The sequence below is a fragment of the Misgurnus anguillicaudatus genome, chromosome 24 (assembly GCF_027580225.2).
Source record: "Misgurnus anguillicaudatus chromosome 24, ASM2758022v2, whole genome shotgun sequence".
In the NCBI taxonomy this organism is placed as follows: Eukaryota; Metazoa; Chordata; class Actinopteri; order Cypriniformes; family Cobitidae; genus Misgurnus; species Misgurnus anguillicaudatus.
The window spans coordinates 14,669,690-14,690,571 of NC_073360.2; the positions used below are offsets into that span (position 1 = coordinate 14,669,690).

At 35.8% G+C, this 20,882-nt stretch overlaps 1 protein-coding gene across 1 annotated transcript in view; it reads right to left on the reverse strand.

Moving 5' to 3' along the window:
- Positions 1–20,882, reverse strand: part of dpf1 (double PHD fingers 1) — a 72,072-nt gene that overhangs the window by 11,656 nt on the left and 39,534 nt on the right.

Consider the following 20,882-nt stretch of genomic DNA (forward strand, 5'->3'; position numbering starts at 1 on the left):
AACCTAGTTTAAAAAAATATATTGCCTTGAAGGGGAATCAAACCCAGGTGGCCCGTGTTGTAGGTCCGCAACACTACCACAGTGCTACAGAGTCACTTGATGTAAGTTACTCGCTACACTGTTAAAAAAATCCGTAGAAATTACAATGTTATTGCAGCTGGGTTGCCGGTAATTTACCGTGGATTTGGATTGATGTTATTTGCTGGCAAGAGTTTGTTCAAAGCTAAATAAATTTTCAACATTAAAAAGTCCTTATCATTACAGAACAAAACCATACAATAACAGCCTCATGCAAAGCATTCTGGGAACCAGAAATCATCATCAACCTTTTTCTGTTTTTTGCTTCAGATTTTGTTTCCCAAAATGCTTTGCTTGATGCTGTTTTTTTAGTTTTACTCTGTAAAGACAAAGACTTCTAAATGTTAAATGTTCATTTAACTTTGAACAAAATGTTGCCAGTTAATAACATAAATTTAAATCTACGGTAAGTTACCGGCAACCCAGCTGCAATTTCTACAGATTTTTTTACAGTGTACACTCCCCAAGTAGCCTCTTCTGTCACTCTCCCGACACTCCGAGGAGCGAAATCTTGGCGTCACTTGTGTTTTGAAGTCTTGAGGTCAAATTCAAATCTGACGGTCAAGCATTTATCCATAATCCCTTTCTTGTTTCTATCTACAATTCTCAATAAATTATTTACACTGCTAAAAACCGTTCACATTTTAAAAATTTGCTTCCATGCTAAAAGCGTAACAAATTAAATGTATTTCATTTCATAGATATATTTTATTTTTCCATTTTATATGCTTTTATAACACTATTTTAATCAACTACAGTGACACTACTGCTGTTGTTTTACAGCAGTCTACCGCAAATTCAAAACATACAGTAAATCACTGTAAATTAAATGTTAATACCCATAATGCAATGCATATTACAGTAATGAACTGGAAAAGAAAATTATGGTATTTTACTGGGCATTTTGTGGTAAGTACTGTAGAAATTACAGTTAAGTCTAACGGTGTGGGTTAAAACAATCCAGCATTTTTAGTGTATTTTAACAGCATTTATTAGTCTTTGTTAATGTTAGTTAACATTGTTTATTGTTTGTTCATGTTAGTTTATTTAAGCAATAAGGTACAAGAGGCTGTGCTGTATCGTGAATAAGTAACGGGTGAAGGGCGTTGTTAGGCACGACGCGAAGCGGAGTGCCTGCAACCCCTTCAGCCGTTACTTATTCACGATACAGCACTTGCCTCGAGTACCTTATTGCTTTTATAAAACTGTTACCACACAATATTAAAGTAAAAAAAATATTAGTGCAACTTTCATGAAGTTAAATCAATAAAAGCATTCCTTCCGCTAGAAAAAATAGTCCCTGAATGCAAACAACAACATGGAAGCTCAAATAAAAACAACAAACTGCTCTCTGAGACTTTGTCTCATTATATGTTTATGTGTTGCTAAGGGTGTTGCTAAGAGCGCAGTGATATTAAATAGAACTGTTGGGTGAAGCGGTCATAGCAGTGTTTTATTGTGAATAAAGCACACCTATTGACCAATCAGAATCAAGGATTGGAACTAACCGTTTTATAATATGCATTAACTAATGTTACCATCTACAACTATTATTATAAACTAAATGTATTAGTAAATGCCTTTAAATTCCTTAAAGTAAAGGACACATATTGTGTGTAAAATTCACTTTTACATAAACAAAGGGGTTTAGACATAAAAGTGTGTCAGCAATGTGTGAACACAACCCTGTATCACGAAATGATGTACCTATAGTCACATCATTTTGTGAGTCTTAAGCGTGACACTGACATGTTTTTTCCGCCTTTTTGCGTGAACATGTCACACATTTCTGTTTATGTGTCACTGTCACGTATTTGTTCTTCAACTGTTTGTCCTATTTTCAAACCATTGACACTTCGGTTTAGGGTTAGATTTGGTGTTTGCGTTAGGAAGTCACGTTAAGTATTGGTTTATACCTATTTTTCATGATTTATTTTTTATATTTTATGATTTTTAAACCATTGTCGCCTGGCATTAGGGTTACAGTTGGGTTTGGGTAAGGATGTCATTTTATGTAAATCTAACCCTATACTGAAGTGACAATGGTAAGAAAATAGGACAAAACAGTCGAGCAACAAACCCGTGACAGCGAAACACAAACAGAAATACGTGACATGTTCACGGAAAAGAATCACAAATTTACGTGACTATAGGTACTTAATTTCGTGATACTGGGTTGCAATGTTAGTTAACAAGATATATTGTTTATTGTTTGTTCATGTTAGTTTATTATGCATTAACTAATGTTACCATCTACAACTATTATTATAAACTAAATGTAATAGTAAATGCTAAAACTAACAGTAAAGGACACATATTGTGGAAAATTCACTTTTACATAAACAGAAGGGTTTATACATAAACGCGTGTCGGCAGTGTGTGAACACAACTACCATACAATGAAAAAAATCCACCAATTCCTCATTTTTTATTCCCTTTTAAACCAAAGCAGTCGTATTAGACGTGACAGACACATTCTAGGCACACCTGAGACTTACATTACATCTTGAAAAAATGGACATAATATGTGCCCTTTAACTTATAAAGTGCACAAAGTAACTAACAAATGCTGTAGAAGTATTGTTCCTTGTTAGTTACCCAAATGGCATCTACACCCTTACGTTTGTAGTTACAGGAAGTGTGCACTGAGGTTGAACAACAGTCACAAACTGCTCCCAACATACATCTGTGACATACAATAACAAACGGGACGCTTGTGGACTCCTAGACACGAAGTGGACATAGCAAGACCGCAAACGCACAACAAGTATGCCTTCTGGGACAGAACCAGACATCATAAATGTGTCTTTATTAAAGTTAACTAAACATTTAATAATAAATCTGCACCAACTATGCAGCAATAGTCAATTCATAGACCAGTGTACAAAGATATAGCAGAAATAAGCATGCAGCTGTAAAACACAACACACACACACACACACACACACACACACACACACACACATAGAGTAATCAAGAGCAGGGTATGTAGCTCTGTTGGGTGATTTGGAGCACTGTGGCCCTCTCCAGCGAGGTCATTAATCCACTCCATCCTCCAGAGATCCTATCAGTGGGGGAGGGAGCATGTGCATGTACGAGAGTGGGGGAATCTGTGCTGTTTTATTCCCTAATCTCCAGAGAGAGAGAGAGAGAGAGAGAGAGAGAGAGAGAGAGAGAGAACCTCTGATAAGGCAAAGAGAGAGTAAGTATTAAAAAAACCCAGTGCAGATGTCCGCTAAATCAAACAGCCACTGCAGGAATGCAGAGACAGATAACTCCACAAAGCACAAATTTTCAAATGCAATGGCGAGCTGGAAAGACAAAACAACTCGGCGAGCATACTGAAAGAAAACAGAAGAGTGAAGCACTTTCTAAATCAAGAGCACATTAAAATACAGACCGTGTGGCACATTCATGCTACTGGTAGTCTGTCAAAGAGGGCATTACTGTAGTGTGCACAGCTGCAGTAGTGGATAGCAGCATTAGAGTTAATGCAGAACTGTGAGAAATGCTGCTGTCCATGGTACCTAAACATGCTGCAGTAATTCTGTATGTGTATATAGCTGACAAGTAACAAGCCACAGCAATGAAGAAAATACGCTATGTGTTGACTTATTTCAAAAATGTCGACCATCCAAAATGTATAACAATTAATTATTTTATTTCACAGATATAATACTGTGCTCGAGGAGAATCTGGTTTAGTTGACACTGAATGCATGAAACTGGTATTACAATATTGTGTCTGTCTGTTAACATTAGTTAATGCACAATGAATAAGCATGAGCAATTAACAAATGTATTGGTATTAACCAAACCATTCTTAACAAAAATGACCAAATGCTGTAAAAATGTGATGCTAATTGTTGCTAGCTGATGCATTAACTCATGTTGTTAAACAATAGAATCTTATTGTAAAATGTTATCACACCCATAGAATAAAGCTTTCAATTTTGCAATATCTACTTTTTTTAACCTAAAATGTAGATATTAGCTGTGGCGGCTCGTGACTGCTCATCCGAGGGGCGCTAATTCAAAATATGTGTTCGGAGTATCATGTGTGTTGCTCGTGTTTTCAAAATATGTGTTTGTTGTGTCATGTGAACCATGTGCATATCACGTGTTTTGTGCCTACTGCACACGTGTCAAAACCGTTCATGTTAAAAGAGACGCTCACGTTCACAAAATACACGCAAGACACTCCCTTAACAGTAAACCCTGATTACACATTAGATTGTGCGAGTATCTGGCAAACGCGAGTGTCTCTTTTATCATGCACATAGGATAACTCGACGCGCCGAACACATATTTTGAAATTACGAACCACACACATGACGGGCTACATACATGTTGTGATCGAACGCCCTCGAAAAAAGAAGTCACCGGGTGCCACTGGATATTAGTAACTCAAATGAACATACTGGTACCACATGTATACATATCTGTACCTATATGGTAAACAATATGACCTTTTTAAAAGGGGTATACTGTCCCACTGACAGCTTTTGTACAATTTTTTCAGAGAGTGCATGATAGAAAATGTTTAATATCTGTATCTAAATATTTGATGTCAAAACCTCCGTAAACTTCAAAAACCATTCACTACAGGTGCCGTTTGCTTGACACGGTTTTCAACTAAAAATGGAAAACTTTTAATTTGTTTTGGCGTTTCATTGGCAATGGTGTTTTGGGGGAATGAAAAATCAAACTTAACGGGTTTTAAAGGTGCAGTGTGTAATTTTTAGAATGATCTTTTGACAGAAATGCAAAATAATATACATGAATAAAACTATATTATCAGGGGTGTATAAAGACCTTTCATAAAGAACCGTTATGTGTTTATTACCTTAGAACGAGACCTTTTATCTATATACAAAGAGGGTCCCCTTACATGGAAGTCGCCATTGTGTGCCGCCATTTTCTACTGAAGCCCTTAACAGACACATTTTTTACTAAGTTGTCTCCGACGATGACATGTTTGTCCGGTGGCGGCCACCGTAGCTTCTCTATGTGTTTCAAAAGCGAGGGGTGAGCAGTGGAATAAGCAGTTGGTTGGAATTCACAAACTCACCACTAGATGCCGCTAAAATTTACACACTGCACCTTTAAAGTAAAAGTTTTTGAAAGCAACAGAATCTTAATCTTTGTGTAAATCACAAAAACACACTTTTGTGAACACGGCAACATGATCTTATGGAAAGTTGTGTTATAGTCACAAAAAATTTGACTAATTTATGAATGTTTTTTCATGTCACTCGAATTTCTATAAATAGTTTTCTGTGTCTATGGCACGACTTTCTTTTTCGTGTCATGTTATGTATTGTATTTTTTCTATATAAATCATTGTTACTTGGGGTTGGGGTTAGATTTGGGGTTTGGGTTAGGATGTACTTTTATGTATTGGTTTCTACATGTTTTTCTTCTGCTTTTAAAACTATTCTCACCTGAAGTTGGGGTTGAAGTTGTGGTTTGGGTTAGGATGTCTAAAAATTTAACAGAAAGTGATTCTAACCCCAACCCCAAGCGACAATGGTAAGAAAATTGGGGGAAAAAACAATGAGAAAACAATACATAAAATGAAATGCAAAAGAAAGTCGTGCAACGGACACGAAAAACTATTTATAGAAATTTGTGCAAGTGACACAAAAAACTTTTTTCGGAAAAAGACATTCGTGCTTAAGGCACGAAAAAAATCTAGATTTCTTGCCATGGACACTAATAAATTAATCAAATTTTGCAAGACTATAACACAACTTTCCTTGAGATCAGTCATTAATACATTGTCGTCTCTTTGTGAAAAACACAAAATAAAAACATTTCTACACTATTGTCGTGTGAACATACACTAGTTCTTCCTCAAAAATGTTTTTGTAGCAGCCGGGTATCTTGGAAAAACCTTGTTTCCCAGTAAACATAAATTCCAGACCATCAGATTGGAGCTTGCATTTGTGGAAAGCTGTGGCCATTTTGTATGCAATGTGCACCAGTAAGTAGCACACGATGAGCAATTCAGTGTTTAAAACATGTTTAATATTTCATTAAGGATGTTTAAATGGAGAAAGAACACTTTAATTCTGTAAAACTGTAACTGCTAAAGATAACTGTGTTTTACCACACAGTATAATGGGGAATGGGAGCTCTTTACAGTATTCAGGCTGTGAGATTAGATTCTCATTTACACTGCATAATTAGAACATGAAAACCGTTGGAGTGCAGCAACGGCACATAAGAAAAGAGGACCACAATCTGCTGTACCCAAATATTTGCTGCAGAATATGACTCACATAATGTGTCGCTGAACTTTCTCTCCATCCGTCTCTTTCCATTTCACTTTTCATAAAATATTTAAGTTACCGCAGACAACATCTGTTTTAAAGGAATAGCTCACCTAAAAATAATAATGTATTATTTGTAATGCAATGTCTAAACTGCTTTTCCTACAATGAAAATAAATGTTGACTACAGCTTCAAGGCAAGAGTTACAGTAAATAATTAAAAAGAAATATACACGGATTCAGAAGATTTAAAATTGTAGCCCACAAATATTGGCTACTTTTATGATTATTTAATTGTTTTACACATGATGGCATATTAATGATATAATGTTGTGAACTATTCCTTTTAAAGTACACCGAGTGTGCAAAGTTTTCTCCATGAAACTTTATACAAAGCATGCAAGTATGAAACAATCCACTTGGTTTTCCAGCAGTAGAAGAAATTTATTCTTTTGTCCCCCTTTAATTTCATTTCTCAAAAGCAAGCTGTGCTCAAAAGTCCCTATGGAGCATGCATACACTGTATGAGCACACAAACCCATACCCTCATACACTCGTACACGCATGCCGGCACTGACATGCTAGGGAACATACACACTATACTGTACATACAAACAAGATTAAAAACTAAAGAGTGAATCAGCAGTTTCTAAGATGGTTGTGTATATGAAAGAGCGTCTGCAGCCAAACTGATTCAAGAAAAAACCTACAGTATTAATGATTAAAATCCTCCAGTGATGTTTTAAGGTATTCTGTTATATTCTGTTCAGCCACAGGCAATCAATCCTGCCTGACACACACACACACACACACACACACACACACACACACACACACACACACACACACACACACACACACACACACACACACACACACACACACGCTCACACACTGTATGCACACAGTAAAAAGAAAATAGTGAACAAAAATATGAGAGAAAGAGACAGACAGACAGATGCTTTGTTCCAAAACCCATTGTGCTGCCTATTGAGGCAGTATTTTTAGGCTTCATAGGCACCAGATCTTATGTTCCAGATGCACAGTCTGTTTCAAAAGGTAGGTAACTTAATTATGCTGCCTCCTAAGGTGCCTCGAAAAAAAGAAAATGTTTAGCAATGCCAGAATGGATTGTGAATGTTCAGTGTTCGGAAAAATGTTGCTAAAAACAGATTTATATAGCACACCGTTATTAGCAATTGGATATTTTATCTTATATTTAGAATATTGCACCCTTAGCTTAGCAACATGCTAACATGGGATTCTATTGTAAGGTGACCAGACGTCCCAGTTTTCCGAGGACAGTCCCATTTTTTGGTGTTAGCAGTCCCCGACTGGAGCTGTCCCTGAACATGTCCCTGTTTTAAAGCACGTCCTAAACAACCAGCAAAAACCCGATCAACATTTAGCCTTTGTAGTACCAGACTGGAGCAATAATGTAATGATTATTTTCACCAGCAGAGGGGGCCGCAAGCTACACTGCTTTAGCGAAGAAGAATTTACTACGAGACACATGAGAAAGCGTCATCAAGTTATCATCAATCAAGTTATCATAAGATATGAAAACAGTCAAAGTTATCGGGGGTTAAGGTACTCATGTTAAATTAAAGTAATAAACCAATGAAGTGAACTGCATGGTAGTGAGCATTTGTTTTGTGTAGGCCAAATATGTTTACATTTGGCATTATTCCTTCTGTTCCTTACATTTACAATGCTATGAAATCAGCTGAAGTAGTAGCCTACCTTAGAGGTAACTTTCGAAGAGGTAAGTCTCTGTGCATTTTATAAAAAAGGGGGGAAATTAAGTTTAGGCTAAAGAAACACTGCAAAAATGACTTTCGTATAGTGTTTTTCTCTTGTTTTCAATCCAAATAACAATCCAATAACAACCAAAAATCAGAATGCATTTTCTTGATGGTTAAAATGACCTAAGAAAATAAGTCTAATTTTAGACCAAAAATATCACATTTGTGCTGAAAACGAGCAAAAAAACAAAAACACTTAAAAACACTTAATTCAAGAAAAAATGTCTTACACCATTTTTTGCATGTTTTAAGCACAAATTGACTTCAATTTATTATTTTTTGTCTTAAAGCTAGACAGCATTAGCTTTATTTTGTTAGAGGATTTTGCTTATCAAGAAAATGCATCTTGATTTAAGAATATTTAGATATTTGTACTAAAAACCAGACAAAAATACTATTAAAGGCGGAGTGCACAATGTTTGAAAAACGCTTTGGAAAAGGAGACGGGCCGACTACCAAAACACACTTATAGCCAATCAGCAGTAAGGAGCGTGTCTACTAACCGACATCCTTGCCGCGGGTTGCGTATGTGTGGGGCGGGTCTTTTAAAAGAAGGTGCACTCCACCTTTAAGTAAGAGGTAACCAAGTAAGTAATTTTTTATTTTTTTTTGCAGTAAATACACAACAATTAAAAGAAGAAAACTTTCAAAAAACGTTTTGTCCCCATTTTTTAATTCATAGATAACAACAAATGAGATTTTAAGGATATTTTGACAATTGAACTAGGAAATATCCTCGGTTTTCATTTTTTATATCTGGTCACCTTATTCTATTGGGATCAGTGGAATATGCCATTTGTGTGGCGTGCTGGGTTGCCAAATATGCTGTGTGTTAGAAATCACCTACATTTGTTTCCTATATAGTTTCCTATACAGACTATGTAGTCAGTAGAAAGCAAGGCAGTTTACTAGGTTTTTGGAACAGAACCCTTTATTTAAACAAAAAACCCAAAGGTGGGTGGATAGAAAGAAACAGACAGACAGAGAGTCAAGCCAAAAGAGAAACACAGATGGAGAGTTCCGGGGACACACACGAGTTTCATTCCCAATTCCTATATCTTTCCCAAAGCGGCATTTGTCCAATTACGCGGAGAATACAGGCAGAACAGCACACTTCACAGCTTTCAAGAGCCTCGCAGCCCCGTGGGAATTGAAAGACAGATAGGAAGAGGAACCCTCAAATACCCCCTTCCTCATCATCTCTCTCTCTTCCAAATGATCCCACAGTGACACAATTCTGTTTTAGGAAGATCACACGTCGCTAATTAAGACCCAATTGGTTGGAAGAGGGTACAGCTCATGTCACCTCTACAGGAAGCACCTGTCGCCAGAAACATTACCACGGTAAACCATCCCTTGCACTCCATAAAAACAAAAATAGTCTTTATGAGGCAATCAAATCAGAATCATGCAAAGGCATTTTTGCGGTCCCCTTAAGACTAATAAAGGAGATTTGCCACGCGACCCATAACAGGGCCGCCACATCCCTGGTCTGACGTACGTCGCAGTGACTGCAAAATGAGAGTTAGATAAAAGCTTGAGGAGACAGACGCACATTTAGGAAGTCAAGCAGTGTGTGAGTCATCGATAGAGTTTCATTACCATCATCCATGCAGTTATATTCAAGCTTAAACAGAACTTTCAACAGCATTTAAAGCATGATATGAAAATAATTTTTCGTATAAATAAAAAAACTCTGTACAGTAATGCACTTTATGAGGTTTACTTCCCTTCTAGTGCATATTATATCACTTACAAGGTGTAAATCATCATGATAGAATTTGGGGGTTAAGATATATTTTGCACAGATGAAGTTAGTCGGTAACTCTATAACACACTTGCAGGTTAAAGGAGTTTACGCGAAGAAACGCGCACGGACTAATGCTGCGTTTACACCAGCTGTGGTAGAGGCGTGAAGCGTGAGTGATTTCAATGTTAAGTCAATGTGAAGACGTGAAGACGCGTGTCTGGAGGTATCGCGGCACGGACGAGGCGTTTGGTGCGGCACGGAAGACGCAATTCCACCTCATTCGCGCGTCTAGTTTGCGAATGGTGCTTTTTGTACATTTTGCATTTGACGCGAATTTGGCTGACGCCCGAGTTGAAAAATTTGGACTTTGGCGGATTTTTGCACCGCGTTAACCAATCATATTTGAGTCACGTGACGTTTACCGACCCATGCCATTTATTTTCCCCCTATAGTAAGGTTACCAAATACAAACAGGTAACTCTCTCGATAAATGCACAATCAACATCAGTCAACTTACAAACAGACAACCGCATAGCACTTGCCCCTCCCACAAGAAGCAGATTTTGCCTCTGATGCGCGTCAAATGCTTGCTTTTTCCGTGTGTCTACTTCGCTCTAGACGCGCAAATGCATTCAAACTGTTCAAGCGGCAAACTAGGGCCCTGTTTACACATACATTGTTATTTTTAAAAACTGAGAGATTTACCTTCGTTTGTGCCCCTCGTTTACACGCAAACGGAGAACTCGCCTCTAAAACCGAATACTACTTATGTAACAGTCTTTAAATAGGGAAAACAAGGAAGTGTTTGGTTGCTTCTAAATTCATCCCTATTTGGATCCTAAGGAATGAATGGGGCTAGGCTAAAGCTAACACATTCACGACACGCTGTACAAAGATGAAGTGCACGCATTGAATAAAGATGGGTATATATTAATGTGTCTAAGTTGAGGTAAGAACATAGTAAAATATTGAAAAACGGTGGTGTTTTCCTTTAAATAGCATAATCTAAAAAAGTGTCAAATATTAACACATTCTTTTGCGGACCTTCGCGTATACGCGTATATGAACCATTCTTTTGCCTTTATGTGTATAATGTTTAAGTATTATGGTCATACTTACACAACAATGTAAATGTATATTAATACCTTTAGCAGTGCTAGTGTATTGAATCACCCCATAAATCTCCATTGCACTATATTATTATACACAATTTTCTAGGTTTTGTCCTTGTTTTATTATTAAATCTAATTGAAATCTCCACAGAGGCTAGAATTTAAATAGCATTTAATCTTAACCTAGCGATGTGTGTTTTAACATTTGCAGAAAACCTCACACTATAGTGTTTCCTACGCCACACCAGCTTTACAATAAGACATAAAGCACCTCATTAGGTTTTGCAGCAGTGTGGATGGATTTTACACAAACAAATGATGCATGAGTCCACACATATAAACCCCTCTTGTGCTCAGCTTTATTACGGCTACACCTTTGCCTAATCATTTCTTCGGAGAACGTTCGCATGCTGCACCCCGCTTTCTGACCATGACAAATGGAGCGGACTCCTGCTTTTAATAACCCTCTCTATCATGCAACCTTAGACAAACACACACATGTCCATACATGTATCTCACTTGCTAACAATATATTTCATTATACATACAATATAATTATATAGGGTAACACTTATGTTCAGTATCTTTATGTTACCTACCGTTAACACTAAAGGGCTTACAAAATATTAGTTAATGCATTAGCTAATAAAAACTATAAGCAAAATATTTCAGTCCTACTTTAAGTGTCTTTCAATGCAATATATTACATAATAAAAGTCTATACAATGCAATGCACCTACTGTATTGCATACATACAATAGAATAATTTTTAAATCTTATACTCCTGATCTTATAACTAACCCTAAGACTATCCAGAACATGTATGTGCACATTAAGTATAATGGATCAATTGCTATTATCTTATGTATGTACACAGTATTTAATGAAACCTAATAGAAAGTGGGAATATTTTTACGCCATTTTCTTGCATTGATTTTAATATTATGTACAGTGTTATGTATTGTTCATTTATTGATATTTAACTATTGTAAATAGATGCAACATTAGATTTTAAATTGTAAGTTTTGTAAGTTTTTTTTAAAAGTTTTGTTAGTTACTAATGTTTTAATAGCTATTAATAAATAAGTTAGAGATTAATCAAGTGTAACATTCAACCATTAAAACATCTTTTTCTGTTAAGGACTGTAAGTAAATAACTGTGATTAGGCAAAAAATGATGAAGTGTTTTACTATTTTTTAACGAGAATAATTATATTTTGCCCAATGACCAATACGTTTAGTTTAAAACTGTGGCACAAACCTTACATTGGGTGATTGTACAATAAACTTGTTAAGCACTGTATACACACACACACACATTGCCCAACGGTTTACGCATGGGTTTTATACAAGTAATATTTCATCACTACTGTATTCTTCCCTACACAGAAACACTCGGACAGCCGTCTTCAGACGACATTGTAGTAATATATAAACATCAGTTTGTTGTTCAGCAGCCTAGGTTGCATAACACACACCTTAAACAGAATGACATTGCTAAAGCTGAGGACGAGGTTTTGGTGCATAATAAAAACTGATCTATGGTTGCAGTATAGTCAGTTCGACCTGCGCACACACACATGCACACATGACTGTGCAATGCAGGGTGATGTACGCATCTATTGATAAAAACAAACATGATGTACAACCAGATACACAAACAAAACAAACACATTTCCCATGTACTGTATGGATAAATGGCATTTCCATACCATCAGCGAGATCATTTAAAGTCGCAAAATAAATACATGCCAGCATTTGCACACAACAGCAGGCCAGTCTCTCAGACAGACGACATTCACAGGAATTATTTATTCATATAAAAACACCCTCCAGTGTGACTTTTTCACTCTCCGTTGGACTTTCAGAGAAGAGATATCAAAAGATCAATATTCTTTCTTACTGGAGGACTGGAATGATGAATCCAGAACAACAACTTGTTATGAATTATACAACTTATGATACGTCTGAATAATTTACTCTGCCTTTACAGATATTAGTTTTTTATATAAAGAAGTGAATGTGAGAAGTCTTTGCTAGGGTCTATGCTAAATTCAAACTTGTTTCTGTAATCTTTTTTTCTGTGGAGGCTCATATAATCAAAAATATTATAATAAATTTAATGTATGTATGTCCATTTAGGGCTGTCAAAAGATTAATCGCGATTAATCGCATCCCAAATAAAAGTTTGTGTTTACATAACATATGTGTGTGTAGTGTGTATAATTATTATTTATATATAAAAACACACACAGTCATGTATATATTTAAGAAAAATTGGTTATATTTATATATAAAATATTTATGTTTTTATATAACATAAATTATATACATTTATATACAGTATATAAATGCAAATATTTCTTAAATATATACATGAATGTGTGTGTATTTATATATACATAATAATTACACACAGTAAAAACACATATGTTATGTAAACACAGACTTTTATTTTGGATGCGATTAATCGCGATTAATCTTTTGACAGCTCTACCATTTTCATGTAGGAGTTAAACGGAGCATTATACAACATCTGTTTAACATCTGTTATGCTTATCGTATGCTAATGTTCACATGGGTGGATCAGCTGGACATGAAACCATAAAATATGCTATATATATCTATATTGGACATGAAACCATAAAATATGCTATATATATCTATATTGGACATGAAACCATAAAATATGCTATATATATCTATATTGGACATGAAACCAAAAAATATGCTATATATATATATATATATATATATATATATATATATATATATATATATATATATATATATATATATATATATATATATATATATATATATATATGTATATATAAAATATATATAAAATATATAAAATATATATACATATATACATATATACATACACACAAACATACATACATACATACATATATATATATATATATATATATATATATATATATATATATATATATATATATATATATATATATATTTATTTATTTATTTATATATTTATATATTTATATATTTATATATACATATTATTTAGGTTTATCAAATATACTTTCAATTCAAATCCGCTTAATCCCTGCCTCGGGCCATTCATAAATATTGGTTTGTTGGCAGCATCCGTTGAACACAGTGATGATTTTCAGCAAAGTGCACAGAAGAAGAATTGAATGAATGACGGCGCATACGTCACAGTGCAAGAGTTTTTTCGAGGTTTATCGAATTAGGATATTGACCGAATTTTTGAGCCTTTTATCCTTATTCAGAAAGGACAGTGAAGAGTGACTGGAGAACTATTTTTTAGAAAAGAAGATTTTGCAATGAAAGACACTCTCATTTGTTAAATGCCAATGAAATTAAGTGGCATTTGTGAAACTAAGGCATTTAAATTTCTGACAAATAACCATAACTTTCATTGCCATTATAGTGAAATAACGGAACCTAATACATACATAAGGTAAAAATACTGTATTGCACATTGTACTTTTCTGTATCCCCTGTCAGACTGAAGGGACCCTGTAAGACTGAAAGGATTTACATTTTATAAGTTTACGATTTTACACAAAAAATTAAGTGTTTGTGTAGCGCAAACAGTAGTGCATGGTGCTAGAAACACTAAGACCATGGGTATAATTCCTAAAGGACACACAGACTGAGTTTATATTCATGGTTAGCCATTCTGTATGAAAGTGAGTCCTGAATTAATATAAGAAATGCTGCGTGGAAGAACTTATCAGAAAGACCTGTTTTTAAATCTCTAGAAATAAACTTTTATACGAGTGTGTATGATCATTTGAGAAAAACAGAGATGGAAAACAAGAAAACAGGCGATGTGGGCTTCTGCGCATATCATCTAAATTACCTTAAGCACTCAGTCTAGCCAAACAGCCCTCGGCCCTGCTCTTAATACAGAATAGTAAATGAAGCAGAACACAATATCATTCCACCAACTCTCTTTCCTGTCTCATATATATGCCAAATCATACAGCGAAATTCAGCAAGTCTTTCTCTCTCTCTCTGATTTAATGAACCCCTCTCCACCCCACAGTCCTCAAACCCAGAGAAACTCCAAACTCCACTGCCTCCCCTCCCCGTTCTGTAGTCGATGTACATATAACAACCTATTCTTTATACGGGGAGTCTGGCTGGCCAGTCTCCATGGCAACACCATCACTAGGCAACGGCCACTGCTCTTCCTGCTTTGTTGCGGAGCAGACAGAAGTAGTGTGACTGTGGCAGGTACCGACTGAGGCCTAGTGGAGCATAGACAGCAGACAGGTAAACTCATGCGAATGACTGACTGAGATTTTGGCAACATCTGTTTGATGCTGGTGTATTATTGTATAAAGGATGTTAATATTTTACTAGAAACCTTTTTATATAGTGGTTTACTATGGAGATGTGTACTGTATTGTAATCCACATTTAAAGCATTTATTAGAAGTAATAACCAGAGTTGAAATACGTTATAATATATTCTTGGGTGCACATAAATATTTGAACAGATGAATGTATGAAATTGGGTGTTGGTAATGTGTTTTAGTTAGTGCTGGGCAAAGATTAATTGCGATTAAAAGTGATAAAAGTGATTTTTTTGCATAATATATGAGTGTGTGCTGTGTGTAATTATTGTGTGTGTATATATATATATATATATATATATATATATATATATATATATATATATTTATATATATACAAACACATGTATTTAAGAAAATTTACATGTGTGTATATACATACATACATACATACATACATATATGTATGTATATATATTTATTTATTTATATACATTTTATAAAATTAAATATAAATAAAAAATCTTAAATGAATATATGTATGTGTGTTTGGTTAAATATACATAATAATTACACACAGTACACACACACATATATTATGCAAAAAAATTCACTTTTATTTTGTATGCGATTAATCGCAATTAATCTTTGCCCAGCACTAGTTTTAATGCATTATACACTTAAAATTGTGAATAAATATGATGTAGCGTAAATGAGGTTACAGTAAGTAACAAACAGCTAGCTCTTTTATTAATATCTTATCTAACCCCTTTTCTTGTTGTTATCTTATTATTCTTATTTGAAGGTCCTTTTGGATAAAAGTTTCCAATAAATGATTAAATATAAATAAATATGCTTGTTTTTACTAATCAATTTTAATATACCACAAAACCAGTCATAAAGGTCAATTTATTGGGGACAATTTATACATAATAAATAAGGTTTTAATTGATGTATGGTTTGTTACGGCAGGACAATATTTTGTTGAGATTTGAAAATCTGGAATCTGAGGGTGCAGGGACTTTTTAAGCAAGAGCATACTAGTTTTTGCCAGACACTGCAAAAAAAACACATGATATTATGTGACATTTTGGGACTTTTGTTTTTAAAGGGGCCATGGCACAAGATTCTTTTAAGATGTCAAATAAATCTTCAGTGTCCCCAGAGCACATATGTTAAGTTTTAGCTCAAAATATCATAATTTATTATAGCATGTGAAAATTGCCACTTTGTAGGTGTGTGCAAAAATGTGGCATTTTGGGTGTGTCCTTTAAAATGCAAATGAGCTGATGAAATTCAAACACTGGGCACAATGATGGTGGTTTGTTGCAATTAAACTCAATTATGCTTTTCTCTGCCCTGAATGGCAGTGCTGTGATTGGATAGTGCAGATTAAGGGGCGGTATTATTATAATAAGAGCTCCTTGTGACATCATAAGGAGAGCCAAATTTCAACAACCTCTTTTTTCATGTGCTTGGTTTACCAAAACTAAGTTACTGTGTTGATCTTTTTCACATTTTCTAGGTTGATAGAAGCACTGGGGACCCAATCATAGCACTTAAACATGGAAAAAGTCAGATTTTCATGCCATGGTCCCTTTAAATAATAAATTACAACTAACGATTTCAAAATGTAAAACACACCACACGCTTCACTTTTGTGTAACACGCACCATCTGCAGAATTTGTGTATTGTTGGGTTTTCCAAACTGATCCAGTTTGGTTGATCATTTATTAGCTAATAATGTGCGTTAAATGCATAAATGTACAAGGAATGCAGCATTCCAATTGGCTGTAAATGGGCAAATCATCATTACAAACACATTGTTTCCATCACAATCCATCATCATGCCTCATAATAACCAAGATGGAGTTGATTTTTAGCACCTTTTTCCAGCATTTGATGTTTCTGCTGTTCGCGATAAGTTCACAATCCTCTTCTTCCCAGGTGTGCTGATATGCCATTATTATTTGTGCCGTGATTCAGCCTCACAATCACGATTCCTCTCGTACAAACAGCGTGAGGAAATTCAGCTGGAGTCTTTTCCAATGCATTTGCTTACCGGTCATAATCACTGTAATTGTTCGTAAAAAGAGTGCGTGATTACTGACGTGTTTGTGTGTGTCACGTGCGGAGTGAAAAAAGCACAGAAGGAGGTGAGAAGCAAGAAAGAAACTGTTTGAAATTTCAGACTGAATACAGTCAGCAAACAAATCCATCCGCCCTTAACTTCGCACCCGTCTTTCCAACGGTCCGAGTGTGTCTGAATCACAATGTAAAGTTCACAACCAGTATTGGGTATACGATGTGTGTGTGCTTTTTGTCTGCATGTGGGGGAGGATTTTACCTCCCCAAATCTCAAAAACCAATTTTCAGGTGCACGTCAAGATGGTCGACCTCAAATGCAAACAACGACCCTCCCCGCACCCCTCTACACTGACACCAGTGCTCAGACTGCAGCACCCTTCCCCCCAAAACCTGCTGGACGCCCCCCCATACCCCCTCCATCCCCTTGCACACACACCCGACTAGCACCACCATCACAACACTATGAGAAAGAATATGAGCAGGCATGAATTTTAATGCAGTAGCTCATCTCAGTCAGACAGCCACACTTCTGCAGTGGAAATAAATAAGGAGGAGAAAAAATACAGAGAAGTGATAGATAAATCTTAAATCAAACAGAAAGAGATAGAGGACAGGGAGCCGATGGAAACAAGGGCTGATGGGAAACAGAGAACAACAGAATATGGCAGTGAGAAAGAGGAAAGTAAAAAACTAGAGCTGTCAATTTTTGGAGCAATTATTTTTTTAAATATAATGAAATGCATGTAATGTATGTGCTCCCTGACTCGTACCTTACATTTAGCAATAAGGGATAATGAATTTATATTGATAACCAATTTAAAGAGATAGTTTATCCAAAAATGTAATTCTGTCATGATGTACGAGTTTCTTTATTCTGTTGAACACAAAATAAATGATATTGGTAAATGATGGTAAGCATACAGTTGATGTTGACATCCATAGTATAGAAAAAACAAATACTATGGAAGTAAATGTCAACTGTGTGCTTACTATCATTTGCAGCCCAGTCACACGAAATTATGTACCTATAGTCACGTAATTTTTGTATTCTTTTTCCTGATACTGTCACGAATTGCCGTGTTTTTTCGTGATCGTATCACAAATTTCTGTTTATGTGTCATTGTCACGTATTGGTTACGCAATTGTTTTGTCCTATTTTCTTACCATTTTCGCTTCGGTTTAGGGTTAGATTTACATAAAATGACATCCTTACCTAAACCCAACTCTAACCCTAACGCCAGGCAACAATATTTTAAAATTTAGAAAATATAAAAAATAAATCAGAAAAAATAGTATAAACCAATACTTCAAGTGACATCCTAATGCAAACACCAAATCTAACCCTAAACCAAAGAGTCAATGGTTTGAAAACAGGAGAAAGCAGTTGAGTAACCAATACGTGACAATGACACAAAAGAAATTTGTTATACGATCACGAAAAACCACAGAAATTTGTGACAGTATCACGAAAAAGAATAAAAAAATTACGTGACTACAGTATACACTCACCTAAAGGATTATTAGGAACACCTGTTCAATTTCTCATTTATGCAATGGTGTAATGGTGTGGGGGATGTTTTCTTGGCACAATTTAGGCCCTTTAGTGCCAATTGGGCATCGTTTAAATGCCACGGCCTACCTGAGCATTGTTTCTTACCATGTCCATCCCTTTATGACCACCATGTACCCATCCTCTGATGGCTACTTCCAGCAGGATAATACACCATGTCACAAAGCTCATTTCAAATTGGTTTCTTGAACATGACAACGAGTTCACTGTACTAAAATGGCCCTCACAGTCACCAAATCTCAACCCAATAGAGCATCTTTGGGATGTGGTGGAACGAGAGCTTCGTGCTCTGGATGTGCATCCCACAAATCTCCATCAACTGCAAGATGCTATCCTATCAATATGGGCCAACATTTTTAAAGAATGCTTTCAGCACCTTGTTGAATCAATGCCACGTAGAATTAAGGCAGTTCTGAAGGCCAAAGGGGGTCGAAAACAGTATTAGTATGGTGTTCCTAATAATCCTTTAGGTGAGTGTAGGTACATAATTTTGTGAGACTGGGTAGTCATTTGTCTGAATATATTATTATTATTGGACGTAAAGTTATGCCAAAAGATTATTTTTACATAAGACCATTTTTAATGTGTACACGGACCGACCATCAAAAATATCACAGACCAAATAAAATAATGCACTTTATCTAAACCTTTAATAGATTGACGAACTTTCCTGTGAAATGTATTACAGCTAGTAAAAAATATATTTTAAAAAGACTATCGTCTGCTGCAATGTTTCTTTCTCCATAAGCAAATGAATCAGGTAATCACTTCGATTGAATTATAAATCAATTGACAACCCCATTAAAAAGAAATAAATAGCCAGGCTTGGAAGAAGAAAGGAAAGAGTACAAATGAGAAAAAGGAAGAAGAACCGAGAGAAGGGTGAAATCTCATCTCGTGCCAGAAGAGACTGTCATTTATCAAACTGATAGAACAGAGAGAAGAGAGGGAACAGAGGCAGCACACCTGTAAAACGAAATAAAGGCAGAGGATGGGAATTTGGATTTGGTCAGACTCCAATTTTTTTTCTTTAATTCTCCATCTTGAGTCAGGCGGCTCCAGTTATAGTGCCTACGTCTAGATCTTTCTCTTTCGGTCCAAATATTGCATGAATAATGCATGGGCCTAGGTTTCATTAAAATCCCTCTTATTAATAATATTGCTTGTGGTGTAATGTGGGAATACAGGCTGAGTGTGAAATGAGGAATTGGGAGCGGGGAGGGGGAAAACGGATCATCGTGCAGAGGTACGTGGTGTCTGGAATTTCTTCTAAATTTGAAAGAGGCCTTAATATTTGAAAGCTTTGAAACTGAAAAGCCATTGGCGGTAAGGGTAAACAGAAAGGTGGGTAGGACGAGCACTCAGCCAGATAACTCTGGGAGGTAAATGGGCGTGATTCCACAAGGACACGGCAATGAGGTCAATGTTACCTTGTCTCTTTCAGACAAAGGGCTGCCGGATGAAAACCGCACAGCCGTAAACAAGAGGTGCAAGATCCTAAACTGTCTAATTTTGGTCACATGAATGCAGTATGACTCTTTATTGCAATGCAAATGTGTGAATAGCAAATACCCTTTTCCACCGAAATGGTGCAGGAGCAGGTGCCGTTGGAAGGGAACCTGCGGACCTTATGAACTGGCTTGTGTTTCCATTAAGCAAAAGCAAATTGTCAGCTATGTTACAACATAACCAACCTAGTGTTTTACACCATAAAAACATATACAGTTTATTATTCAGGTTCTTTATGCCATCGTAAGGTGGCTTTGATGTTGAAGTCAATACAAAATGGCATTTACAATTCATTTCACGTCTGTAATGTGATGTATTTCTAACTATAGAGAAAAATGTAGGAAAACTTCATGATGTCAGCTGTAAAAGAAAGTCATTTCAGAGGCAGAGCAACTGTT